Below are 22,626 nucleotides of genomic sequence, written 5' to 3'. Positions count from 1 at the left end.
GGATAAGCCTCCTCACCTGGGTTACACCCCAAGCCATCTCTCTTGAAGTGTTTTATCAAATTCTTATATCCTTCACCTTCTATGGATGATTCCTGTCTCAGCATTCAAGTCCTTGTTTTCCCTTTGCTTCCTAAATTGTGTTTTCTGCATCTGAGGATCCCAGTGACTCTATCGGAAGCTCTCCAGACAGCAGGGAGTAAATCTCAATTTAAAAAAGAAAAAAGAAAACCCTCAATATTTAGTCCTTTCATTAGTTCAAAAAGAAGGAAAAAACCCCAAACCTCTGTATGCATGTTCAGAAGCTGCTGTGTCTAGTCCTGTTGGATTTGTATGCAAGTCATTCCATACAAAGAGAAGCTGGAAATACATTAATAGGACACTTCCAAGGTTGAAATATTTGGGCTGTTATTTTCTACTCTGCCCTAACTGATGTTTCTTTGTAAAGGTCCTCAGAGAGAAAAATGCTATTATAGTGCTTGGATTCTTCCACACTTTGATGAGTCAATGCCCCACACTATGCCTTGGGATCTGTTAGAACTGTAGCGCATGGAGAGTCCATGGATATGAGCACTGAATGAATGTTTCCCTCTCAGCCCCCTGAAGTTGGAATCACAGGGCTGTGTGACTGAGCAGTCCCCAGCCAGGCTGGCCTCGCCACTCAGCTCTGCCCATCAGCCCTTCCTGCCAAAATATCCAACAAGTTCAGCATATTTCCCATGAGCAGTGTCTGCAGCAAAGCATGGGAACAGAGATACAAATGTCCAAATTCAGGATGTTTAGACATAGTAAGGGAATCATCAATGGATCAGTGGATTGTTTGATGGGAAATGGAACACACACCTGTGCTCTCTCTGGTGCTGTGGGTAATCAGCTCAGCTGGGATTCTCAGTGTCCTTCCAAACACGAGTTTTAGACAGGAGGGAAAGGAGGTTGTGGGCTTGATCCCCATGTGGGCCATTCACTTAAAAGCTGGACTCAATGATCCTTCTGGGTCTCTCCCAAGTGAGACCATTCTGTGATTCTGTGATTATCCAACTGGACTTTTATGCACAGGGAGGGCCTCTTCTCTGCTGAGCTTTCTACTGTTCTCTCTTTTGACTATGCTGCTTATATTATATTAACTTTCCATACATTTTGTAGATTGTTGAAAAGTTTCCACTGGTTTGTTTTTTTTTTTAATTTCTTCCTGATTTAGTCCTGTGTGATCCTTTACCTTCCTTGTTGTTTGAGACCTTCAAGCAGAAGGAGGTTTATGTTAGCTGTCCTGAGGAAAGCTGGAGCCTGTGCTAAAAGTCAACCCCATTTATGTCAACACAAGTAACCCTGAAATACTGACCAGCACTTGCCCCTTCCACTCTCCAGAGGTACTGACTGCTTTGCCTACCATTAATTACACCACCTGCACTCTCACCTTGGACTTTTAAAACCTTATGTGGTGTTTTTACCCCAAAATTTTCTCAGATACAAATTGCAGGTAATTATCTACATCCATCATCTTTCCCTGTGTTTCATTAAACATGGAATGGTTCTGCACTGCTGTCTTAACTTCTCTGTTCCATTTCCCTCTCTGCCCATCAGTGTCATTAAGGAAGTTTTGCTTCCAAGGTCTTCAAAGGGCAGGTAGGATGAGGTCTCAGGAATTGGAACACCACATATTAGAACACCACTGCATCTCCCCAAAAATAATAAAACATCCAGCATATGTCTTGGGTAGAATAACCTTTTGCTTCAGGCTTTCTCACTCCTGGGAGCTGTATTTTACCCTGAGGAAATATTTTACTGCTTTTGTTCCCTGAGTCTGCCACCAGAGTGATATATGTATATGTATTTAATATGCTCTCCATGCAAAATCCGCGGTGACCTATCCATCCTCCACTCAGATTCAGGAGGCTGGCTCTGATTTTACTAACCAGGAAGGACCTCTCTTCCAGTCAGGGAGGTTATTCCAGTCTGAAGTTGGTGAAAGTAATGAATTAAACCATGAGATTGTTCTGTGACTAGAGCAGTGGAGCTTTTTCAAGTGCTTTCCCTGCAATGTAAATCACTTGGATTCAGATCCCGAGCTTAACTGAATCAGTCATTCCACTGAAGCTTTGAAACAATCCAAGGAATCTGCTCACTTCCCTAGGCAAATGAGAAGGATATCATGTGATGCTCTGATTTAGGAGCAGATCTAACACTTTAAAAAGTCCAATTAGAATCACAAAATTCTTTGCATTTGAGTGAATTTTGAACAACACAATTTATATAAGAAATAAATTTATTTTTCAAATAAAGATTCGAAATGTTGCTGCTCTAGCAGCTGAATGAGTTTTACAGATGTGACAGGAATGCTTTGAAATGCAGCAAAATGCTTTTTAGCCTGTTGAAGAGCTAGAAATTGCTCACATTAAAATAGAAATGGATAGTAAATTTATATAATAAATGATGAGCAGTCCGGAGTGCGTGGATCAAACATTCAAATTTGTTTGTCTCCTAACTTCAATGATATTTGAGTTACACAAGGATGAAAAGGAAAGATGTGAAGCAGCACTTGACAAAGGTGCAAGGTCCTGCACCTGGGTCAGGGAATGGGAACCTCCAAGGTTAGGTTGGACAGGGCTTGGAGCAACTTGGGATAGTGGAAGGTGTACCTGCGCCTGGCAGGGGTGGGACTGGATGGGCTTTAAGATCCCTTGCAACCCAGACCATTCTGGGATTCTGTGAATATCTCAGAGGTGAGATTCAGTGGGATGCTGTGAATACTTCATTTGGCATAATTCATATGAAAAATCAGGCATTCATACAAATGACAAAAATTATCCACTGTTTGCTAGTCCAGGATCACTTGCATGCCTCTAGCATGTGAATAGTAAGGAATCTGAACTACTTGGACTGCTGTTTTGACTAAATGTAGCATTTTTTGAATCTCCTTTTATTTCTATAGTATTTTCAACTTTACAGGTGCTCTGAACCAGCTGTGTTAGTGACAATATGGTGATTGTATCATCTGAAGCAGTGCTCCAGTTCTCCTGCATTTCTCTATCAGGATGTGAATTCCTTCAACCATAAGCCCAAGTCCTAATTATTTATATATTGATTTTATATATATATATATATATATATAAATTCTTTCCGACCCACACTCTAGGAGATTTATTGGTGTAAAATCCACTTGTTGATTTTTATGCTCTAGGTGGTAGGAATTGTTTTGATTTATCTCCCACAATGATATTAATGATATTGTTTGTATATTTTACTGATTGTAACTCAGATAAATGAGGATATAGAACTGCAATGCCAACATATTAATTTTGTAGTAGTACAAACATCTATTTTTTGTTAATGCAACTTTTATGTTCCCTTTTAATTTCTTCAGCTGATCCTTGTGTTAGTGTGCAGGAGCAGGCAGAAGCAGCTCTGGAGTTATCCATCACAATTTATAAAAACTTTTTAGCAGTGTGTGGGTTGTCTCACACTTCCAGAGAGGATATAATTCACTGGCTGTTTTCTGCTGCTGAGGAGACAGAGCCTTTCTCTGAGAGCAGCAGGAACTGGGCTTTATTTAAGTGTTCTTTTACCTCCTGATGATCACAGAATCCATGGAATGGTGTGGGATGGAAGCGACCTTCAACACCATCTTGTTCCAATCACAGTTTCCTCTAGAGTAGGTTACTCCAAGCTCCATCCAGCCTGGCCTTGATCGTCATATCCCTTCACTGTGAGAGTACAGCACAGCCTTATCTCACAAGGGAAGTTTAAGTTATTTTCCCTCACCAATAAACAGATTTCTGGAAATATTTCTGAGTGAAACAGGTCAGAATAGAAAAGGTTCAGTTACAGTCAGTGCCTTTCCATTAAAACAATTGTGTGTCAGTGAGGTTCTTTGTCATCTTCCCAAGTAAATAACTGGCCCAGTTGAAAAATTCCACTGATGTCAATCAGAAGCAAGTGGTTTTTTCATGCTCATGTTTATGTTTATACGTTACATGTGTGTACAATGTTCATATAATGCTGTACAGTCAAAGTTGGAAGGTCCAGATCTAAAACCAAATTTCAGTGTCTTCCACTGCTACCAAGTAGAAATCATTGAAGCAGAACCACAAGGAAAATAAAAAACAAACTAGAACATGGAGGTATTTTACTGGTACAAGTGTTGTTGATGGACATTCAGGTGTATCCTGTATAGCTCTGAAAAAAATCAATACCTCACTTCCTTCAGTGCTGCTTGAAAAATTGTACAGCGACTTACACAGTGACTGGTTCACAAACAGCTTTGGAGGGCTGTGAGTCCGTGTGTGCTGCTGATTTAGAGCTGTGGGCTCATTTTTTAGAAGTTACTGGACAGAAAGCAATCAGTGAATTAGATTGTCAAAAAGTAAAAGGTTTGCAGTTCGTTTGCTGCAAAACTCTCCTTGGTCCTGATTTACCAACCTTCCTAAATTCTTGTGAGGTCTCTGTATCAGCTGTTCCTATGGAGTAGACACTTGAGCCAGCAATAAGAGCAGACACTTTTGTGATAGGATGCTGTTAATCAGAAAACAGTTTTGGCCTTTTGGAAAAACCAAGTCCCCTGTGCTGTCAGTTGGGCAGTGGCTGCAGGGGGGTGTGAACCGTAAGGTGAAACCCTTGGGAATTGCTGCTGGATCTTTCAATCCTCAGACATGGCTCCAAAGAATTCAATTTTAAGGGGGTAATGGTTTAGGAGTTTTTAAACCCAGAGCTTTTATACATACTGCAATATAATAAATTATAACTTACTTTGAAATAGCTGATAAAATAATTGGTCATTACTTGCATTCATCTTCTTGGTACTAGTTAAGTAAATGAGCATGAAAGATCCCACTGTTGCCATACAAAAGAAGCAGGAGATGAATACTTGTTGAAAAAGAAATCAAATTGGTGGTTTAAGAACCATTGATCTGTAAAAATTAAATTTAAATTATATTCTAGTGCATATTTCACATTCAAGACATGAAAAACATATCTGCTACATTTCCAGTATCTGGCAGTTATTTGTGCCATTAAACCTTGTAGGAACTTTCATCCAGGGAACACTAGGCCATATCCTTCACTGGAAAAAATCAGTTTTAACCCAGTAATGACTTTGTTAAATACAGTGTACAATGCTCTTGCACAGAAATCCTCCTTTTATCCAAAGGTCTCAGAACTTGATAGCCCTGCCCATTAAAAAAGTAAACAAAACTTTAACCTTCCTTCAGAGATTCATCAGAAAGGTCAGTGCTCAGTTCCCTCCAATTTCCCAGGCTCAGCTGGGAGCTGATTAAAGCTGCCAGCTACAACTTGTCAGTTTTGTCAGAGACAACTTTATAAACCCTTTGTTATTCACTTTGCTGTGTGTTATAAATATATTTATCTTCCTCTGTCAGGTGTGGACTGGACAGGTGCTAAAGGAGCAGTTAAGATCTAACATTAATCTCTCTAACAATGTCAGTACTTATTAACTCAAACCAAAAACATGGGCAGAATATTCAGGAACATTCTCTAGTTCTTCTTGCTCTTCTGACTGGAGTGGCTGGAGGAAAAATGTTTGTTATTCCAGGGGTTTCCAGCAGATGTATGTCTGTAAAATCGGAATATGTGGCTGGCTGTTATTTTGTATCTCTGGGGCAATGTTTCTGAGATTACTTGGGTGTATTCATAGAAATATTACCTGAAATCAGCTCTTTCACTATCTTTTTGTAGTTGCTGAGGCTTGCCAGGCATCTCCTACTGAACACAGGATCACATTCTGCAGCTACAGGTTTAGGCATAATACTGTTAATCCTGGCATTTTCCAAATCAAGTAGAATTTGTGAGTAAAACCAGGCTGTATAAAGTTAATTTAGTCTAAGTAGAATCGTTCAGCTGTTGAATGTCTTCAGTGAGGTTCTGCAAACCTGGTTGTTTTTCCTTTGAGTTTGGTCTGAGAGTCTTTTTACTTACAGGGCTATAGATAAAGCAATAAAAGGCCATATAATATGACCTGCAAAATGCAAGAGCAGCTCCAGAATGGATTGTGCTGTGCAGGTTTCTCTGGGAGCACACACAACCCAGTGTCACCCTGACACTGCAGCTCTGAGCAGGGCTCACAGCAATCAGAGTGAGGGCTGGCTGAGCACAAGTAGCAGTGAGCACAGACAATTGGCAGTGCTTCCTTAATCATGAGATATCAAACATGAAGTTGTCTTTGTCAGAGTTTCTTGTGTACTGCCTTTGAGAAGGGAGAATTCCTGGTCAAGGGAGAAGGGCTGTTAATCTCCAACTGCCAGCATTTGGAAGAGAGCTGACTCAGTTTCACAGGCCTGTTCTTAGTCTAGGCCAGGGGGTTGAGCTTCTGCCTCTCTAAATGAGTTTAGGGGCTACAGTATGACAGAAACTATTATATAGAGGTGTGTGGTAAAGCATTCACTGTTACTTCTCCTCTGAATTAATTTCAAATCTTTGACATCTTGAGAACTTTCTCAAGGAATTGAAACTACATATTGCCTTTCTCTAATACTGATGAGTTTCAAAATGTGCCATCGATGTGAGTCTGTAACGGACAAAAGAGCAAAGGGCAGAGTGTGGCCCAGGTGGGCAGATGTGGAGAAGTGGCAGAGGGTCACTTTTAGAATTTTCCATCCATTAATTTCCCATTCCTGCTTTGCAGTCTAACGCATTGTGACTGCGTGTCACTTGTTTCTTTTATTTCTCAAGGGTCATGAACAAACAGCACCATTTTAGGATTTTCACAGTGTTTCTGGCAAATTCTCTGACTTTTGGACTTGACTGGAATATTATTTCAAACTTCAATAAATTGAACTGTGTGTTGATATGCACTTCCTCAGAGGCTTTATTGTGTTCTGCTCTCAGAGTTGGAAGATGTGTCTTTTGGTTATACTTAGCATCACAGGCAATGTAAATTTAGTGATTTAACAAATTCCCTTCTGGACTTTTCATCACAAAACTGATGTTTGTAAGTTTGAACATGCTGCTCTCTCTAAGACAGTGTGTTCAGGAATCAGGATGAAGAAAGACAAACAGAGGATTTCTTCCGGGTCATGTCTGAGTGATAGAGTTAATGTGAACATGCTTGTAGTAGACTGTAGTTTCTAGTTATAATCAATACTTGACATATTTTTCCCATGATTAAATTAAAGCTGGGAAGGTGAGATTTCCCTGAGGAGAAAACAAGTGGCAAAAGAGTTCATTGGTGATCTGCACCTAATCGAAATAAGTGCTATAATTACCTCTACTCCCATTCATTTCTCTGTCCCTCCCCCTGGCCTGGTGCCCAATAACTTTCTGGCTTATCACCCACATGAGAGAGAAGCAGTTCATACATGTGGACTTGGTTTTGAGGTACTGCAGGATTCCTTAGGAGTAAGGTTAAAGAAAACTGTATTGGAGCTGTGTTTCTTCTGCATAATATTTTGGAACAAAATGAAGAGGCACTAAGCACCCTTAAGGTTCCATGTCAGGATTCCCACGGAGTGAGCATGTTTTCCTCGTCAGGAATGAGGACAGCCAGAGACTGGGTTCCTACCAGCACAGCCATGGGACTCTTTAGGCTCCTGGAAGGATATTTTTTTCCCCTAGAGGTTGGATTGGCAGTTGGTGCTTTCTTTCCCTTGTGTTCCTCAGTGTTTTTGCTAAGGGCTGGATTTCACCCCACTGGGCTTGAGCAAGGTGTGGGATGTGGATGTTCACCACACACCTGCGCTGACACCTGCAGAGCGGTCAGCTCCTCATGAGTCCTCTTCCTGCACATCCATCCCTAATTGGGCACTGGGATTGTTGGTGTCAGGGACTGACTCTCTTGGTTCTTTAGGGCAGTTCCAGGAAAATAAAAACAGGAGTCAAATAGCTTGAAGAAAGACATCAAATAGAAAAATGTGACTGGAACCATTTAAAGAGTATTTTCTAGAAAATTGTACTCAAGCCTTATCTTCCCCACACCAGCGGTTTGATTAGATTCTGAATGAGCCTTTTCAGAGTCCTCCTGGCAGGTCAGCCAGAACTCACCTGCCTCTGGGAGCCAGCTGTAGCCTTATTTCTTTGTTTCTAGGAATAGAACTCAGCAATTGCTCTACCATTAATGATTTCTGCATCCTGAGTCTTTTTCCCTGTGGCATTTTGAAGGATTAGCCACTGGGAACAAATTATTCTTTTATACCTCATTTTTTTCTAAGATTTCTTTTAGACCATGAAAATAATTAAACTGGTTTGAATCTGGAAAATTGATATATTAAAAAAGTTGTCTGGGTTTTTATTTTGAAATTAAACTTTCTTTGTGCACTGGTACTGAACTGGGAAAATCCTTTAACAATACCTGACAAATACAGGTACAGATGTTTACTCAGTTTTTCCTGTGAAAAGTGTAAGAATGTTATAATTTCTGCTACATTCCTGAGGTACCTGGTAACAGACTGTAAGATTATGTTCCCATGCAAACTGAAAATTATGGTGGCACTAAATTAAAATTAAGAACTCAATCTTTATGACATTAAGTCAGAGGCAGTCTAATGTTATCCTGTCTACAGTTATTTACAACCGAGATGTTTACAGAAAATGAACCAAGCTCTTTATTTTTATTTTTTTTTATGGAACTACTGTCTCCTCATTAAGTCCATCCTCGGCTCTGGCCCACGTGGCTCTTTGAGGCAAACATTGTTTATGACACAACTCCAAGCTGATTCAGAGCTGAGCAGAGAGAAACTGGGAATAATTCCACTGCAAAAATAAGCAGTAGTTCAGGTGTTCAACTACCAAGGCAGAAAATTGCTCTGACAGTTATGATGTTGTTCCATCTTTTCCTAAGACTTAAACATCATTTCCTTCCAAGGCGTTACCGCCGCTGTGGTTCCCAGCACTCACCAGCCTGTCCTGTACTGGTCATTCTGGTCATACTGGTTGTGCTGGGCACTGAGCACAAGGACCCACTGCAGACCGGGCCAAAAAACTTCTCTAAAAATTTACACAAATTATTTACCAAGCAGGAGTTCTCCCCTGTTGTTTATGCTTGTGCAACTTACACTGAAGCAAAATGCAAATAATAAAATACAAGGAGCAAGTTTGTCAAGCTGACTTTCACTTTTATATATTGAATTATGAGCATGCAGCTATTTCTTAATGAAATTCTCTTTAGCCTCTAATTAATATGAATGCAGAACCCAGAGGTTGTATTTATATTTTGTAGATGTAAAGTTTTGGTGATAAAAGACGATTTGATGGGATTAAGAACAATTTGGTAACTTGAATGCTTGAATCTAGAATCCTTTGTATATTTTTCCTTATGTATTATGTTATGGGGGTTTCAGCTGGGAAAGCTGAGGTATCAGAGTTCTTGCCTGTTCCTTGCTAGAATGGCACTCCATGTTTAATGTGGGGGACTAATGAGTGTCTCAGTACCAGGGTGGGTTTTAATAGAGGAGGAACTGGATGACCTTGTGCAGTGTAATAACAGCAGGAAATTTCATAAAACAAATACAAAGATTAACTGAAACTAACTAACAATGTGACTCTTTGCTGTAAGGTAGAGGCTCATCATTTGGATGTGACAGAGAAGAGAGATGTGGTTGCAGTCAGGGTTTCCAGGACTGATTCAATGAGGTTTTTGCGCAGAGATGGAAAATTGTCAGAACCTTTGTACAAGGCAGAGTTCCTACAGGGTAGTGTGGGGATGGGAGAGGTCATGAGTGAGCAGAAGAATAAATCTGGCAGAAAGAAATAGAAACCTCTCTCATGTGCAAACTTGTTTATTCATGAACACCATAAAGGCCATAATTTTTTGGAGCCCATTCACGGTGCCAAAAATGGCAGCACGAGGAGCAATGTGGCCAAGAACAAGCATCAGATGTGAGGCTGTGTGATGTCATAGAATCATTCTGTCACTCAATGCCAATGATTTCCAGGGCTGATTGCAAGCAATCATTAATCACTTTGTATTGAGCAGCCAGCAGCTCCTTCACATCTGGGGCAAGAACAAGTGGCACCTATTTAGCCAATGTTCTGCTCTCAGCAATTTCACACGTTGTCTTTCAAAATAAACCAAACTGCCAGAGATTATTATTTTTTCCCCAGGAATTTAGATCACTGAAAACCTTAGTTTACTTCTAAATTCAGTGTTCCCCACTCACACTGACAAGAGTGTGCCAGTGAACAACAGGGAATGTCCTATGTGGAATTAATGGAGCTGCTGTAAGAATATTGACAATAATATTGAATAATATTATGCTACTCTGTATGGTTATTAGAGAGAAGAGTGAGCTCATATGACAGCTGTTTCTTTTTTACTCACCTGCATTGGAAAAGGCTGTTGCAAGTCAGGCATGTATTTAAGATTATGGGATTAGAATAATCTCACCAGGGGTCAGTTACTATACATGGCTGATATGAAGCAAGAGCATTAGGATTTATATTTCCCAGTTGTTATATATTTATTCCCCAAAGCCAAAATGTCTTGGGAAATGGGGGCTAATTGACATGACATATTAACCATGGAATCTGCCCTATGGTGTAAACACAATATATTTATTCCATCCTTCCTTTCTAGTTTCGAACCAAGTTTATTAAACCAGGTACAATGTTTCTGGTGAATCCCACAGTGTTTCATAATAATGTAAAATTTCCCTTTGCCTTTCTCCAGTGCCTGACAGTCATGTGAAGTTACTTAGACATGTTACATCAAATTGGAATATTTTTAAATGCAAATGTTTCTCAGTAGCTGGGGTCTCAGGCAGTCAAAGTGAGGGGTAGCAAAGTGTTGCATTTCTGTGAGTTAATGAAATACTTTGCCTTTCTGTAATCATTGTTCCCTAAGGATTGCTGTTGTTCCTTTGAAATCCTGCTTAATCTCCACAGTTATTTATTTTGTCAGTACCTTCAGTCATGGTGGTTTGCTGTCAATCATCCGTTGTCAAAAGAGAAGTGAATTTCATAAAATATTCTGTAGGTTCTGTCCCAGAGCTGAGGAAGGATTTACCTGCAGCCCTTGGTATTGCAAATGAGACAAAGCTCATGAATGACGTGGCTCATCTGCTCTAAGTGGCTCTGTAAGGCAGGAGAAAGTGGAGCTAAAGATAACTCATAATCCCAACGTCTTCTTAGAGTGTCCTAAACAATAGTCATTGAAATAAACATGAATTGCAGTTATTACAGACTTCATTTTTTTATGGTACATAATTAGATAATTCTCCAAAGAACTTTTTATCACATGCATTTTCATTAATTAATATTAAATGTCATTAGCAGTCAACTCAGCTTGATCAAAGGCAGATAAGTTGCAGCAAGATTCTGAGAAATAATATACCATTTACTAATTATATTATTGATTTTCTGGTCTGAAGAATCCTCATTACAAGTGATCCAAAGTGGACCTCGCTGAGCCTGCTGGGGGTGCTTTGAACATGAGGAGTCGCTGGCAGTTCTGAGCCTCCTGCTTGCATAAATCACTCCTGGGCCTGCTTGTGCATCTGTTTTCAAAGGTGATGTTTTAATGGACTCTGAAAGCTGCAAAAGTGTGTTCTATGTGGCTCCACATGAAAGAGGAAAGAGATTTGGGATTTTTTTATTCCTGATTTTAATTATTCGGAAAAGATTTTAGATCTGTAGGCAGATACTTTTGAACAGTGGAAATAATGTGGCACAGTTGATTTTAATTAGTGGGCCGGCCTAAGACAGAATTTCCCATTGCTCCCTATGACTTTTTTTTTTTAAATGAGTTTTTAGTACTTTTTTCAAAGCTAATGATACATTCAGATTTTCCAAATTTTAATTTCGTGTGAAGTCAAAAACTGAAAAAAATTCAAAAAACAAGCCACGTGGTGAATATTTGATTAGAGCAAATGTGGATCTGAGCAACAGGAACAACCTCAGATGTGTCTTATGTAAGTTTAGTGCTTTCATAGGAAAATAAAAAGGAATTGAGATCAATGACATAATTATGAAATGTTACTCTTACCCTTAATTGCTTATACTTAAGAACATGAAAAGCCTAGATTTTAAAGTATGTGCCTGTGTATGTGATTAGCCTATTCAGTTGCATGAAATTTCAATATAGTCTCAGTTCATGATAATAAGGTGAGGCATTACTAGTAAATATTTTGTCTAAATTGTGAAGTTTGAAAGTCTTTTAGAGCTAAACCACTATCCAGATTTCCAGCTGGCCTTTTTGTGCCTGTTTTCATTGAGGTGTTAAAGGTTTGAGGGGGTCATTTTGACTAAATCCTTCAGAGGAGTAACTTACAGACAGATAAAAATCTCTGGCAGAGTATTTTAAAAGAATGAGAAGTTTACTGTAATTTTTTTAAAATCAGCTTCCAATTTTTGATTTTTAAGCTCTTAGAATAACATTCTAAAAACTTCTGACTGCTCTGGCTCCCACCTACTCATTCCTACTCCTACCTTCTGTTTGACTTCCTAGCTAGCAAATCAAAGAATTGAAACAGGCTGAGAAATGAATGTCTGGGCTGGTGGGTGGGCTCCAAGCTTAAACAAATAAACAGACGAGGAAAACACATCCTATCCTTGTATCCATTTGTGTCTGTGTCTGCTTTGGCAGAGGATGAGGGGTTTCATTCCTCAGCAGATGAGGAGGACACACTGTGGCATCTTTTCCGCTTGGTAGAAAATCCAAAGGATATTTCAAGGTATATTAACAACACATTCCTCAAAAATCAGTGTAAGGAGCAATTCAGGAGTTCTTTGAATAGCCTAGGTTATAAACCAGTAATCAATGTTTTATTCAGATATTTTGCTGCTGTGTTTTTCTATTACCCCTGTGACAGTTTTTTAATTGGACAGTGATTTCTCTGGCTCATACACACCTGTTAAACATTTCCAGCTTTGTGTGGCCCAGCTATAACAGCAGTAAATCATGGAAAGTGTTGGGTTAGGAGGAGATCATCTGGAGTTTAACTTCTCCATATCTGAAGAAAGGAATTCCGTGAAAGGATGCAATGCCATGGAAAAAGGAAGGAGGAGGAAGAGGTGGTAAGACACAAGAGTGGTGTGCAGCCTCCTGAGATTCTAATGAGTGGCCAGAAGAGAGTTTACAATCACCAGTCCTGCTTCCACTCAGACATCTTCATGCACAGAGACAACTTGTTTTGTTCTGTGGCAAAGGAGGGATCGCTAAATTACGTGATCTTGACCCTTTACCCTGCAGCTCGTGGCACTCCTGGAGTCCCAGCAGGTGCTGGAATTCATACCCAAGAGCACAGAAACTGCACAGGTTCCCTTGGAGACCAACTGAGTTGGGTTGAAGTTTAAATAAATAGAGATACAATTTCCTGTAGTGAGTTCTGTAAAGGGGATGTGGCAAGTGACTCTTGATCCTGGGAAGGAGTTCCCACAGAATTCTGAGTGGAATTCTCCAGAGGGGTTTTGGACAGCAGTGTGTGAGATAACAGCATCTAGAAGATGATGGTCAGAAAAATGGCTGAGGAGGGGAACAGAACTCATAGCATGTACCTGAAGAACTGGAACAGGTGGAAGGAGGAGAGTAATCTGTGGGGAGCTTGGAAACCCTTCATTACTGCTGTGCTCTGCAAGGGAGACCAACATCAGCTCACACTTACAAGTTTTCCACAGGAGTGGTGCTAACAAAAACAAAAGCCTTAAGGCTTGTGCCTTTTTTTTCTAACTGTGCTGAAGCTGGTATCTGATGGGAGAGGAGAGGAAAATGGGGAGCTCCTTTGTTTCCTGCCAGCCAGCCCCTCATGTATCCACTTTGTGGAGAGGAGGATTTGGGTTTGGTTTTGTTTAGCAGGACATGTGATGTTTGCTCAGAGAACCTCAACACAGACTGAGCTGTGTTCAGCTTACGTTACACTAAGTTCAAAAATATATAAGCAACTTTTAGGCTCCAATTTTTTGGCCTCTGCAGAGAGATTGATAAAGGGCTGGTAGTGAAGTGTTGTCCTTGATCATCTCAGAGTAGTGGAGCTGAGAACAAGCTATGGAGAGGGCTCAGTAAGAGAACTCAGCAGATGGTGCATACATGATGTGAAAAGAACACAGAGAAAACTGTGCTTGTCTTACCTGGTAGAAAAAAACCTTAATTAGTGCATCTAAAAATGAAGGAAATGAAGTCCTACAATTACCCCATAAACTGTCTCTTTTATAATTTTCATTAACCTTTTTTCTCAAAGCAGTTAAATAAGTTTTTAGTAACAAATTTAGGAAGAGGGGGAAGAGGAAGCCAAGATAGTTGCATGCACCAGTTGTTCAGGTCTGGTTTTGTCCATAGTGGTTTTCCCAGCTCCAGTCTTCCTGCCAGAAAATAGACTCTGGCTCTAACCTGAGTAGCTCCAGTGCCATCTGCATCAGACTGAGCTGGCACTTCCAAATTCTCCCCAGATTCAAACTGGCACAGTGAACTCAATGGACTTCAGCCATTTACACCAGTAGAGACTATGGCCCTTGCATCTTCTTTTCCTTTCTTCTACCTAAGATACTCCCTTGCAATCCCACAGTTCTTTGTGGGTTTGCTCTTTCTGATGTATTTATGAGTGTTCCTCCCTTGACTTTTTGACAGGCATTTTGCACAGTGCCCTGTTACTGTAAGCCAGGTGCTTTTATCGCTAATGAACAGTTTCCTGGAAAAAGAAAAAAAGAGAAATAAACAATAGATAAAGTAGGTCATGGAGACAGCAGAGTCAAGAGCTTTGCATAGTGATGTAAAATTAAATAAGGCTGGGGTCATGTTCTCGTTTATCTCTCCAGTTACTGCTCTAACATTGTTCCTGGAAAGGTGAGGATATTTTGGAGGACTGTTTAGATCTGCTGGGAGTTTTGGGCACAGTCTCTTTGTTTCTCTGCTCTACACAGAGGAGAAAGCAGACACAGAACACTAAGACCTGGATGTTATCAGAGAGTACTTGCAGCTGCTGCTGTTGTCCATCTCAACCCACGGAGACCCTTCTTGGTGAAGGTGCAGCCGCTGCACTGAGACTGATCAGGGGCCTCTGTGGTGGTGTAGCCTGAGGGCTCACCCTCAGCGCTGGGTGGTTGAGAGATCCAAGTTTAAGTCTGGATGGCAGGGACATTTCACTTCTTGCAGAGACCTTCCCCAGCCCAGATCCAGCCCCTGAGTGCCCTCATTCCTCTTTCCTGGTTCACAGGGGAATCAAGCAGAGATTGCAAAGATCTTCTTCACACACCTTCTCCATGTCTCCAACAGCTTTGTGTCCTAGAGAAGGGCACATCTGTTCAGCCTGTTTTCCATGTTGGATGCCTGACTGTGGGAGTTAATAGCCAGGCACCTGAGTAACCAGCCAGATTCTCAGACAGAGATTTCTGTGTGCTCTGAAAATCAGATAGATTTTGTGGACCTCTAACTTGAGGCTTTGATTGAACCAAATACCAAGCCTCCAGTGTTGACCGTGTTCCAGATGTGTCTGTAAGAAACACAGGAAAGCACAAAGGATTATTGCGGCTTCTGAGGAAACCTCTTGTATTTCAAGTAAAATTGGCAGTTTTTACTTGGCCACTCTAATTCTTAAGCCATTAGAAATCTAAAAATTGATTGAACATTTATCTTACATTTAGCAGACATTCACAGAAAAAGTATGTTCTGTCTGGGCTGTCAATGTCTTTAATAGCTATGAAATTAAAAACTCTTAGTTTAAGGTTTCAAGAGGCTGAGAGGGGAACAGAATGCAGGAAGAGGAAACCTGCGTGCTGTTGTAACAGGGAATACCAGGGAGGATAAAGCTCTGGGAAAAGCCCCAGGACAACAGCTGAGGATAATGTGCTGTTGGACCAATGGGGTCAGTAAAGGTGGAGATGCAGAGGCAGCAAACATAATTTCCTTACTGCCTGGTGAAGATACTTAAGATAAAAAGCTTTGCCTTGTCTGCAGCATTTTTTAAAAATAAATGTTTACTTTCAGTGTTCGTTTTATTCCAGTGTTTGGTTTCATTTTAGTTGGATTGGTACCTTGAAAGTCCAAGGAATTCACCAACTTTAAAGCCAAATTGGAAAACCTGAATCTGGATTCTCAGTGCAGCTCCAAGGCTTGCAAATCAGCCTTCTCCCATAAATACTGCACTGTTTCTGGAAAAAAAAGAGATGGGTCTTTAAATGAAATATGAGCTGTAGCATTGGGATGTGATGGTACTGCTGTAGATCAACAGCCATCAATCTGTATTACTTAATTTGTCCCTGGCTCAGCTGTTCACTGTACTTGGGACTTTTTTGCTGTTTGTTTCATTTTCTTTTCTTCCGAGATAAATGAAGACAAAAAGGGTCAATTGTTCTTGACAAATAGAAGTAATTTTTAAAAATATATAACCATAAAGGATATTTTACATTTTCAAACTGCTTCTTTTTTTTTTTTTTTTCCTGACTTTCACAGCACTTTCACAGATCACAGTTAATTTATTTCACTGTATGTCTATTGAACATCCTTTTATTTTATTGTTTGTTACTCTCATTTTCAGGTCAACTCTATGTGCACTCTTTAAATGCTGTAAAAAAGTCTGTTATAATAAATAGTTGAGAGTTTTAAACTAAATATTTAGAAACATTATTCCTCATCTGGGCATGGCTGTAACACTTGGGTTGCTTTATTTATCCTGGGTATTCTGGGGATTCGAGGCCTTTGTTGCTCTAAGTGTCTAAGGAAGCATATGCTATAATTGTTTGCCATCTTGCACATGGGTTGGGTGGGTGGCTGTGTGTGAGCTCAATTCAAGCTCATTTGGCTTCTAAGAGATGAGCCTTTTGATGAGTGTCAGCCACTTTCTCTCCTGATGGAATGTCTGTGGAGGCATCTCTGAAAATGCATGAGATGGGGAATATAAATACACTGTTCAATCAGGAGCCAGTGTGACTCCCCACATAGTTTCCAGCAGCTTTAACATTTCACTAAGTGAGAGTTCTGGGAGCAGGGGAGGGGACGCTGAGCCTGGCTCCTTCTTTGGCCATCCCTGTGGCAGCGCTCAGGTGGAGGGAGCAGCCAAAGGCACAAAGTGCCTCTTCCTGACTTTCCTTGTTTACCATGTTTTCATGGAGAGGGTTCAGAGAAAGCTGCCCCAGGAGAGTCTCCCAGCCTGCAGGACATTGTCTGTATTGAAATCCTTCAGGGACCAGGATTTTGCCTTCATAGCCTCCCAGCACCAAGTTGCTTTTGGCAGAAGGTGCTGATGGAACGTCAGCCGTGCCCCTGTTCCGACTGTCAGGGCTTGGAAAAACAGCTCAGGCTTAGGCACCACCAGGAACACAAATGTTTCAGTGGGCTTGGGTTTGAATTAATAATTTCAAGGGCCAAGTGTTCAAAGGGCTGGCTTCCAGTTTTACGCTGGTAGTCGAGTACAAGTACAATATTATGGGCAGAAAATCACAGAAAATCTTTTTCCAAGTTGACCTTTCTGAAAAGGAGCCAGCAGTTATGTGGATTTGGGCACTGGTTCAGCAATGTTTTTAGGTGTTGTTAATGCAATATTTTCATTATATTTTGCTGGACTATTGATTAACTGTTCAATTATTTAAGAAAAAGAAGTTTTGTACTGTAGTGAATAATAGCTTTTTGGATGGGTAGTTGTGCTTTGCACAAGTGTTTATGCAGTTTGTGTAAGAACTGACAAAATCAAGTCTGCACCTCTTTGTATGTTCTGATAATTTCATGGAGTGAATGGAGAATGCCAAACATGTTTGCACATTGCTGCTTCAGTGTATTAACACTTTTCACTTTGTAACAAGCTTATTTTCGAAGCACCTGGCAGGCTGACCAGTCCTCTTCCCCTGGGGAAGATACTGAGACTATGAGAATTTGCATGTCCTTAATTCCACCTGAAGTTCCAGAGCCCAGTGCTGTGTGTGGCTGTGTCCGTGGGCTCAGATGGAAAACACTGGATGCAGAACTTGGGGGGATCTTGAGCCACCTCAGTCCAGCCCGCTCTGCTAAGCCAGTGCCAGGCCTGAAATCTTTGCCAGTGTGATTTAAACAGAGGCCCAGACACATCTGCCAGCCTTTGTCTTGATAAACATATTTCATTAGCCATAACTGAAGTAATTGCCCAGATTCCTTGCCTAGTGACACGTCTACAGTATTTTGACCCAGTTTTCCTCTGAGAGCACTGAAGGAACAACCCTGATCTTCCAAAAATAGCATTTGATAGATCAAGAAGCACTTAATTCATTATTTATTCTCACTTAGCTGTGGCCAAGCTCCTGATGACTCCAGAAGTCAGCTCATAGAGTGTTAGCACCAAAGCAGATCTTCAGACATCATAAGTTATCCCTGGAACTGAAGCAATGTTCACTGTAATAATTACAACTCACACTCATGTATTTTAGAGCTTAGAAATGTAAAGCGATTTAAGAGTTTTGGATGTTCAGATCCCATTGAAATCAGCCCCTCACCCAGTTTTGGAAAACTGAGCAACTGTGGTTCAGAAAATATAAGGGAGAGTCATGAGGGCACTCCAGCAGTTATGACCCTGGTGTGTTTATTCAGGCTTTAAAATAGAGCCTCTAAAATGAGATATTGGGAAATGGAATTGGTTCCTTTGTTGGTACTGAACAGCACCCACTTCACGGGATGATGTAGCAGAGGTGGTGGCTGCTGAGACTGAGCACACAGGACTCAGGATACACTCTTTGTATTTTTCCTTGATGCCTGCCCCATAAAAGGAAGAAATCTCAGACTTTTGTTTTTATTCTTTCATTTCCCAAGTCATGTTAATTACATGTTAATTCTTGTCTCCTGTCTCCTGCATTAATCGTGCAAGGTGCCAGTGGAGGAACACCATAGCCCAGGGCACAGTCTGCTGTTTCTGCTGCTTCTTCCATGACTTGAATTTCTCTGTGCTCAAATGATAAGAATCACATTGTCAGTGCTTTTGTATTCAGTACCTGATCCTTCCTGGAAGTGTTTATCTGTTTAAAACAGCTTTAAATTTTCATTAAAAAACAAACAAAACCACAACCTGTCACTGGCAATATTTCTGTTGGTCATGACAACAACTTTTTAGAGGTGACTGGTGAGGTTGAATGGATTTGTTCTTGACTGGCCAGATTAAAACAAGCTGTTCTGAGCAGGTATCCTGAGCTCTGCGAATCATCCAGTTCTTTCATGGTATCTCAAGTTATTAATCATAAATGGAGGCATCCAAAAAACCCTGATCAGTTTTGAAACTCATGGCCTCATTTAGCTTTCATAACAGCTTGTTTCAAACAAAATCTGATGTGGAGCCAAATGAAGTGTGTGTTTAAATGATCCCTTGCCTAAATGATCATGAAAATTTCAGATGGGATGAGAAGAAGGAATGCCACCAAGGGCAGCTTGTTGGAAGCTTGCTACTACTTAGAGACTAAAATAGTGTAATCGGCAAACACTCCGTCACTTTAATGCTTCTCCAGTGAGATCCAGCTTTTTGTTTCCTGGCTTAACTACTCTCTTGCATTTTCCTCAATTGCTCCCTCACAAATACTAGGTTCCATTTTAATTTTGGCATACCTCATTTTCCAATTTGGTAGAAACTAGAGTTAAGAACAGAATTATTTATCTTGATAAATATAATACCTTTATGAAGAATCAACATGGCTTTTTAAAGGCTCCTTACCTTGTGAAAGCTCTTTGAAGCAAACATGTGCATCAAAAAGGTGCAGTTAGATTTCCGGAAGGCTTTTGCAAGATCTCGCATCAAACTTCCTGAAAGAAACTGGACTTTCTTGTTAGGATATTAAAGAAGGAAAAGTCTATATGGGAACACAAGTAGGTAGGAAATGACAGGAAACAAATTTCTGGAGGCTGGGAGGGTGTAAGAGGGATGTGTTATGTCCCCCATGTTCTTCCACTCTTTCCAAGTCCTCTGCTCTTGCCTGAAAGCAGGATAGTGGTATTGGTCTGAAATAGCACAATTATGTCAAGTTATCTAATTATTTAGAATGTTTTGTCGTATTTCTGCCTTGGTTTGTTTCCACACCCCCAAACACATTTCCTGTGACCCAGTTTTCTGGTTTTCCTGATCACTTATAGGGCCAAGCAACTTCCCAAGAGCTTTCTCCTGCTCTCCTGTTGATGTGCCGTGTGTCTCCATGTGCTGGGGATCTGTAGAAACAGGATCCACTGGGAATTTTTAGCACTTTAAGGTAAGATTTTTAAACATGGCTCTTTGCTAAATGCATCACTTGGAAATTGGTGGGAAAAATTCAGCCTAGGTTAACTGACTGTATAAACATTTTCGACATCATGATCTTCGAAAGTACATAAGGATTTAAGAACGTTGTGTGCTAGTGAAAGACACCTCTGCTTACAGCTAGACACAAAATTAGGGGGATTTTTTGCTTGGTTTAGAGCTTACTTCATCCCAAATTGAGAGAAAAGCATTCAATTTAGAACTCTGTCATGGACTGGAAACTCTGTTTGAATTTCATGTCAAAGTCATGTTATGAAATATTTTATGACGGAGATGTCAAAATGAAATGTTTCAACACTACTGGCCCTGAACAGGAAAGTCTCTAATGGTCATTTTTAGTTAGATTTTCTAGCCTGTCAGCCAAGGAAGCAGAGGAGAAATTGAACCTGTGGTTTTGGGTTTCTTTTTTTTCCCTTGGCCATTTGAAGTATACACTGGTCTTTTTTTCACAAGAATGTTACCAAAACCAGGTCCTTGACATCTAGAAAAAGCTTTATGGGATATTTATTTCACCCAGCGAGGATTCTTTGAGGTCTTATTTTCTTTGCAGGTAGGTCCTACCCTTGGGGGGGGGTGCTGTTGCACAAACTGCAGGAGAGTATCAGACCTGCTTTTTCCACACTCTCATGTTCATCCACTTTAAAGGGCCATTAGCATCTCGTGGTCTCTTTGCAAACCCCAGCACAGTTTCCTCAAAGAAGGTTTTTGTACAGAGACTCCACCAACAAATAAATTAATGATTTGCCACCTACTAGCTTTTCTGTAGCTAAGATTTGGAGCTTTCCTTTCTTTTGTGATGGAACCACTGACTTGTATCAACATTGTAAGTGAAATACTGGATTTTTACAAAAAGGAGGAAGATATGAGAAAATGGCCTAATAAGTACCAGATACCTAATCAGTTATAATTAACAGAGTGAGACACTTGTGAAAAACCACCAGGTTGTCCTTTGGATTGAAAGACTCTTGTCGAATTTTACCTAAATTCACTTCTTTCACTCCTGGAAAGAAAAATCAGTCCTGGAAAGAAAAAAGAGTTAAGAGTCCATGGAGGGATTGCCCAGAGAACCTTTCCATCATTTATTTTGGTGTTCAGCTCCCAAGGCTGCCTGTCCTGGGAGAGTGGCAGACACTGGAAATGTTTGTATAATTTGGCTGTAGCTTTAATGAAGTTACAGGCATTGTTCCCCTCAGGGCTGGTGCTGCCTCCTTGGAGAATCTGTCCCAAACACTGAATTCAAGGCAGGAATTTCCTATGTGCTGTGGTGAGCAGTGAAAGCTGAAAGCCCAGTATTAAATGTCATTACTGGATTCTTTTTTGATGTTGGTTTTTAATATATGTGCTCCTATTTTTAGAGTTTTATTCTGACTCCTGTAATAGCAACCATTCCATTTTCTATTAACAGTGATCAAAGTGAAATATTTCATTTGAGTTACAAAAAGAGACACTTGAGATGAATGAGGTTCTGCTGGACTTGGGGAGTTGGATGGTTCTGATCTTCAATCTGACTTAAAAAGTTAGGAAATTAATGGCACAACGCAGCTCCTTTAAAAACAGATAATAAAATAACATTAGCATTAAAAGTTTAGAAAACTATTTGGAACCTCTTTCTAATACACTGGAAAGAAATATTCTGTGTGCTATTAGGACTTATAAATAATTCTCTGACACTTGTTTGGTTTAAAAACTAATCTGAGGCATCATTTTCTTAAGAACAAATTGAGGTCTGAGAACTACAGAATTCAAATATGGGGCTGCTTTAGACCTCATTCTCTTTAGAGTGAGTGAGGCAGCAGGGCTCTATTCTTATTTATTTTTATTTTTTAGGGAGTACTTTAATATAAAGGATATATAAAATTCAATATAAAGAATGGGTAATTTTCAGCAAGAATGAGTGATCTTAAGAGCCTCTTTCTTAGCATCCGGTGTATTCTAAGCAAATCTTTCTTGAAAGTTTGCTTTCTCCTGAACTCAAGCGCACTGGCTTCAGTCGGTACCGAAGGAGAAGAAATTGGAGTGGAGGAGAAGTTTGATTTCTACCTTGAATTAATTATTATTTACCTTTCAGTTTCTGATAACTGATGGAAAGCAAATGCAGGCAATAAATTACTGGTTTAAAGTCAGGCTGCCTTTCTGCCTATAATTAATGTAGCACAGACTCAGGCTGTTGATGCTCTCCAGAAGTTAACAAACTGAGCACAGAGCTATATTTAGATTTAAACCCTCTCTGAAGATGTGCATTTCCTGGAGCGGGTTTGCCTTGCTCCCACTTTCACCACATCTGTCCATCAGAAGGAGCTTTCCTTTAGCCCCATTTGGTCAGCCCTGCCCTGTACCAAAGGTGCAGAGGTTGAAGAAGGAGGGTAAATTACAATCTGGAAATACAGTGCCAAGGAAAACTTGTCCCCTGTGCTTTGGCATTATTGCAGTGCTGCCCAGTGTCACAGTTAAAGGCATTTTTGGGAGGGATTTGTGCTAAAGGGCTGCCAGTTTGTGGACCCTCATCCTTGGGTAGTTC

General features: G+C 40.3%; 1 protein-coding gene across 14 annotated transcripts in view; it reads left to right on the top strand.

Moving 5' to 3' along the window:
* MEGF11 (multiple EGF like domains 11) overlaps positions 1-22,626 on the top strand; it is a 255,759-nt gene that overhangs the window by 37,531 nt on the left and 195,602 nt on the right. For 13 of the 14 annotated variants that reach the window (XR_007206509.1, XM_048317360.1, XM_048317359.1 and 10 more), the window contains exon 2: positions 19,949-20,061. The gene's annotated coding sequence lies outside the window, so the exon portion shown is untranslated. Of the gene's footprint in view, positions 1-11,405; positions 11,448-19,948; positions 20,062-22,626 lie in introns of those variants that run through there. The other variant, XM_048317361.1, reaches the window with a different exon arrangement.

Source organism: Corvus hawaiiensis, chromosome 13 (assembly GCF_020740725.1).
Source record: "Corvus hawaiiensis isolate bCorHaw1 chromosome 13, bCorHaw1.pri.cur, whole genome shotgun sequence".
NCBI lineage: Eukaryota > Metazoa > Chordata > Aves > Passeriformes > Corvidae > Corvus > Corvus hawaiiensis.
Note: the sequence above shows the minus strand (reverse complement) of the source record. Positions and strands in the feature narration are given on the sequence as shown.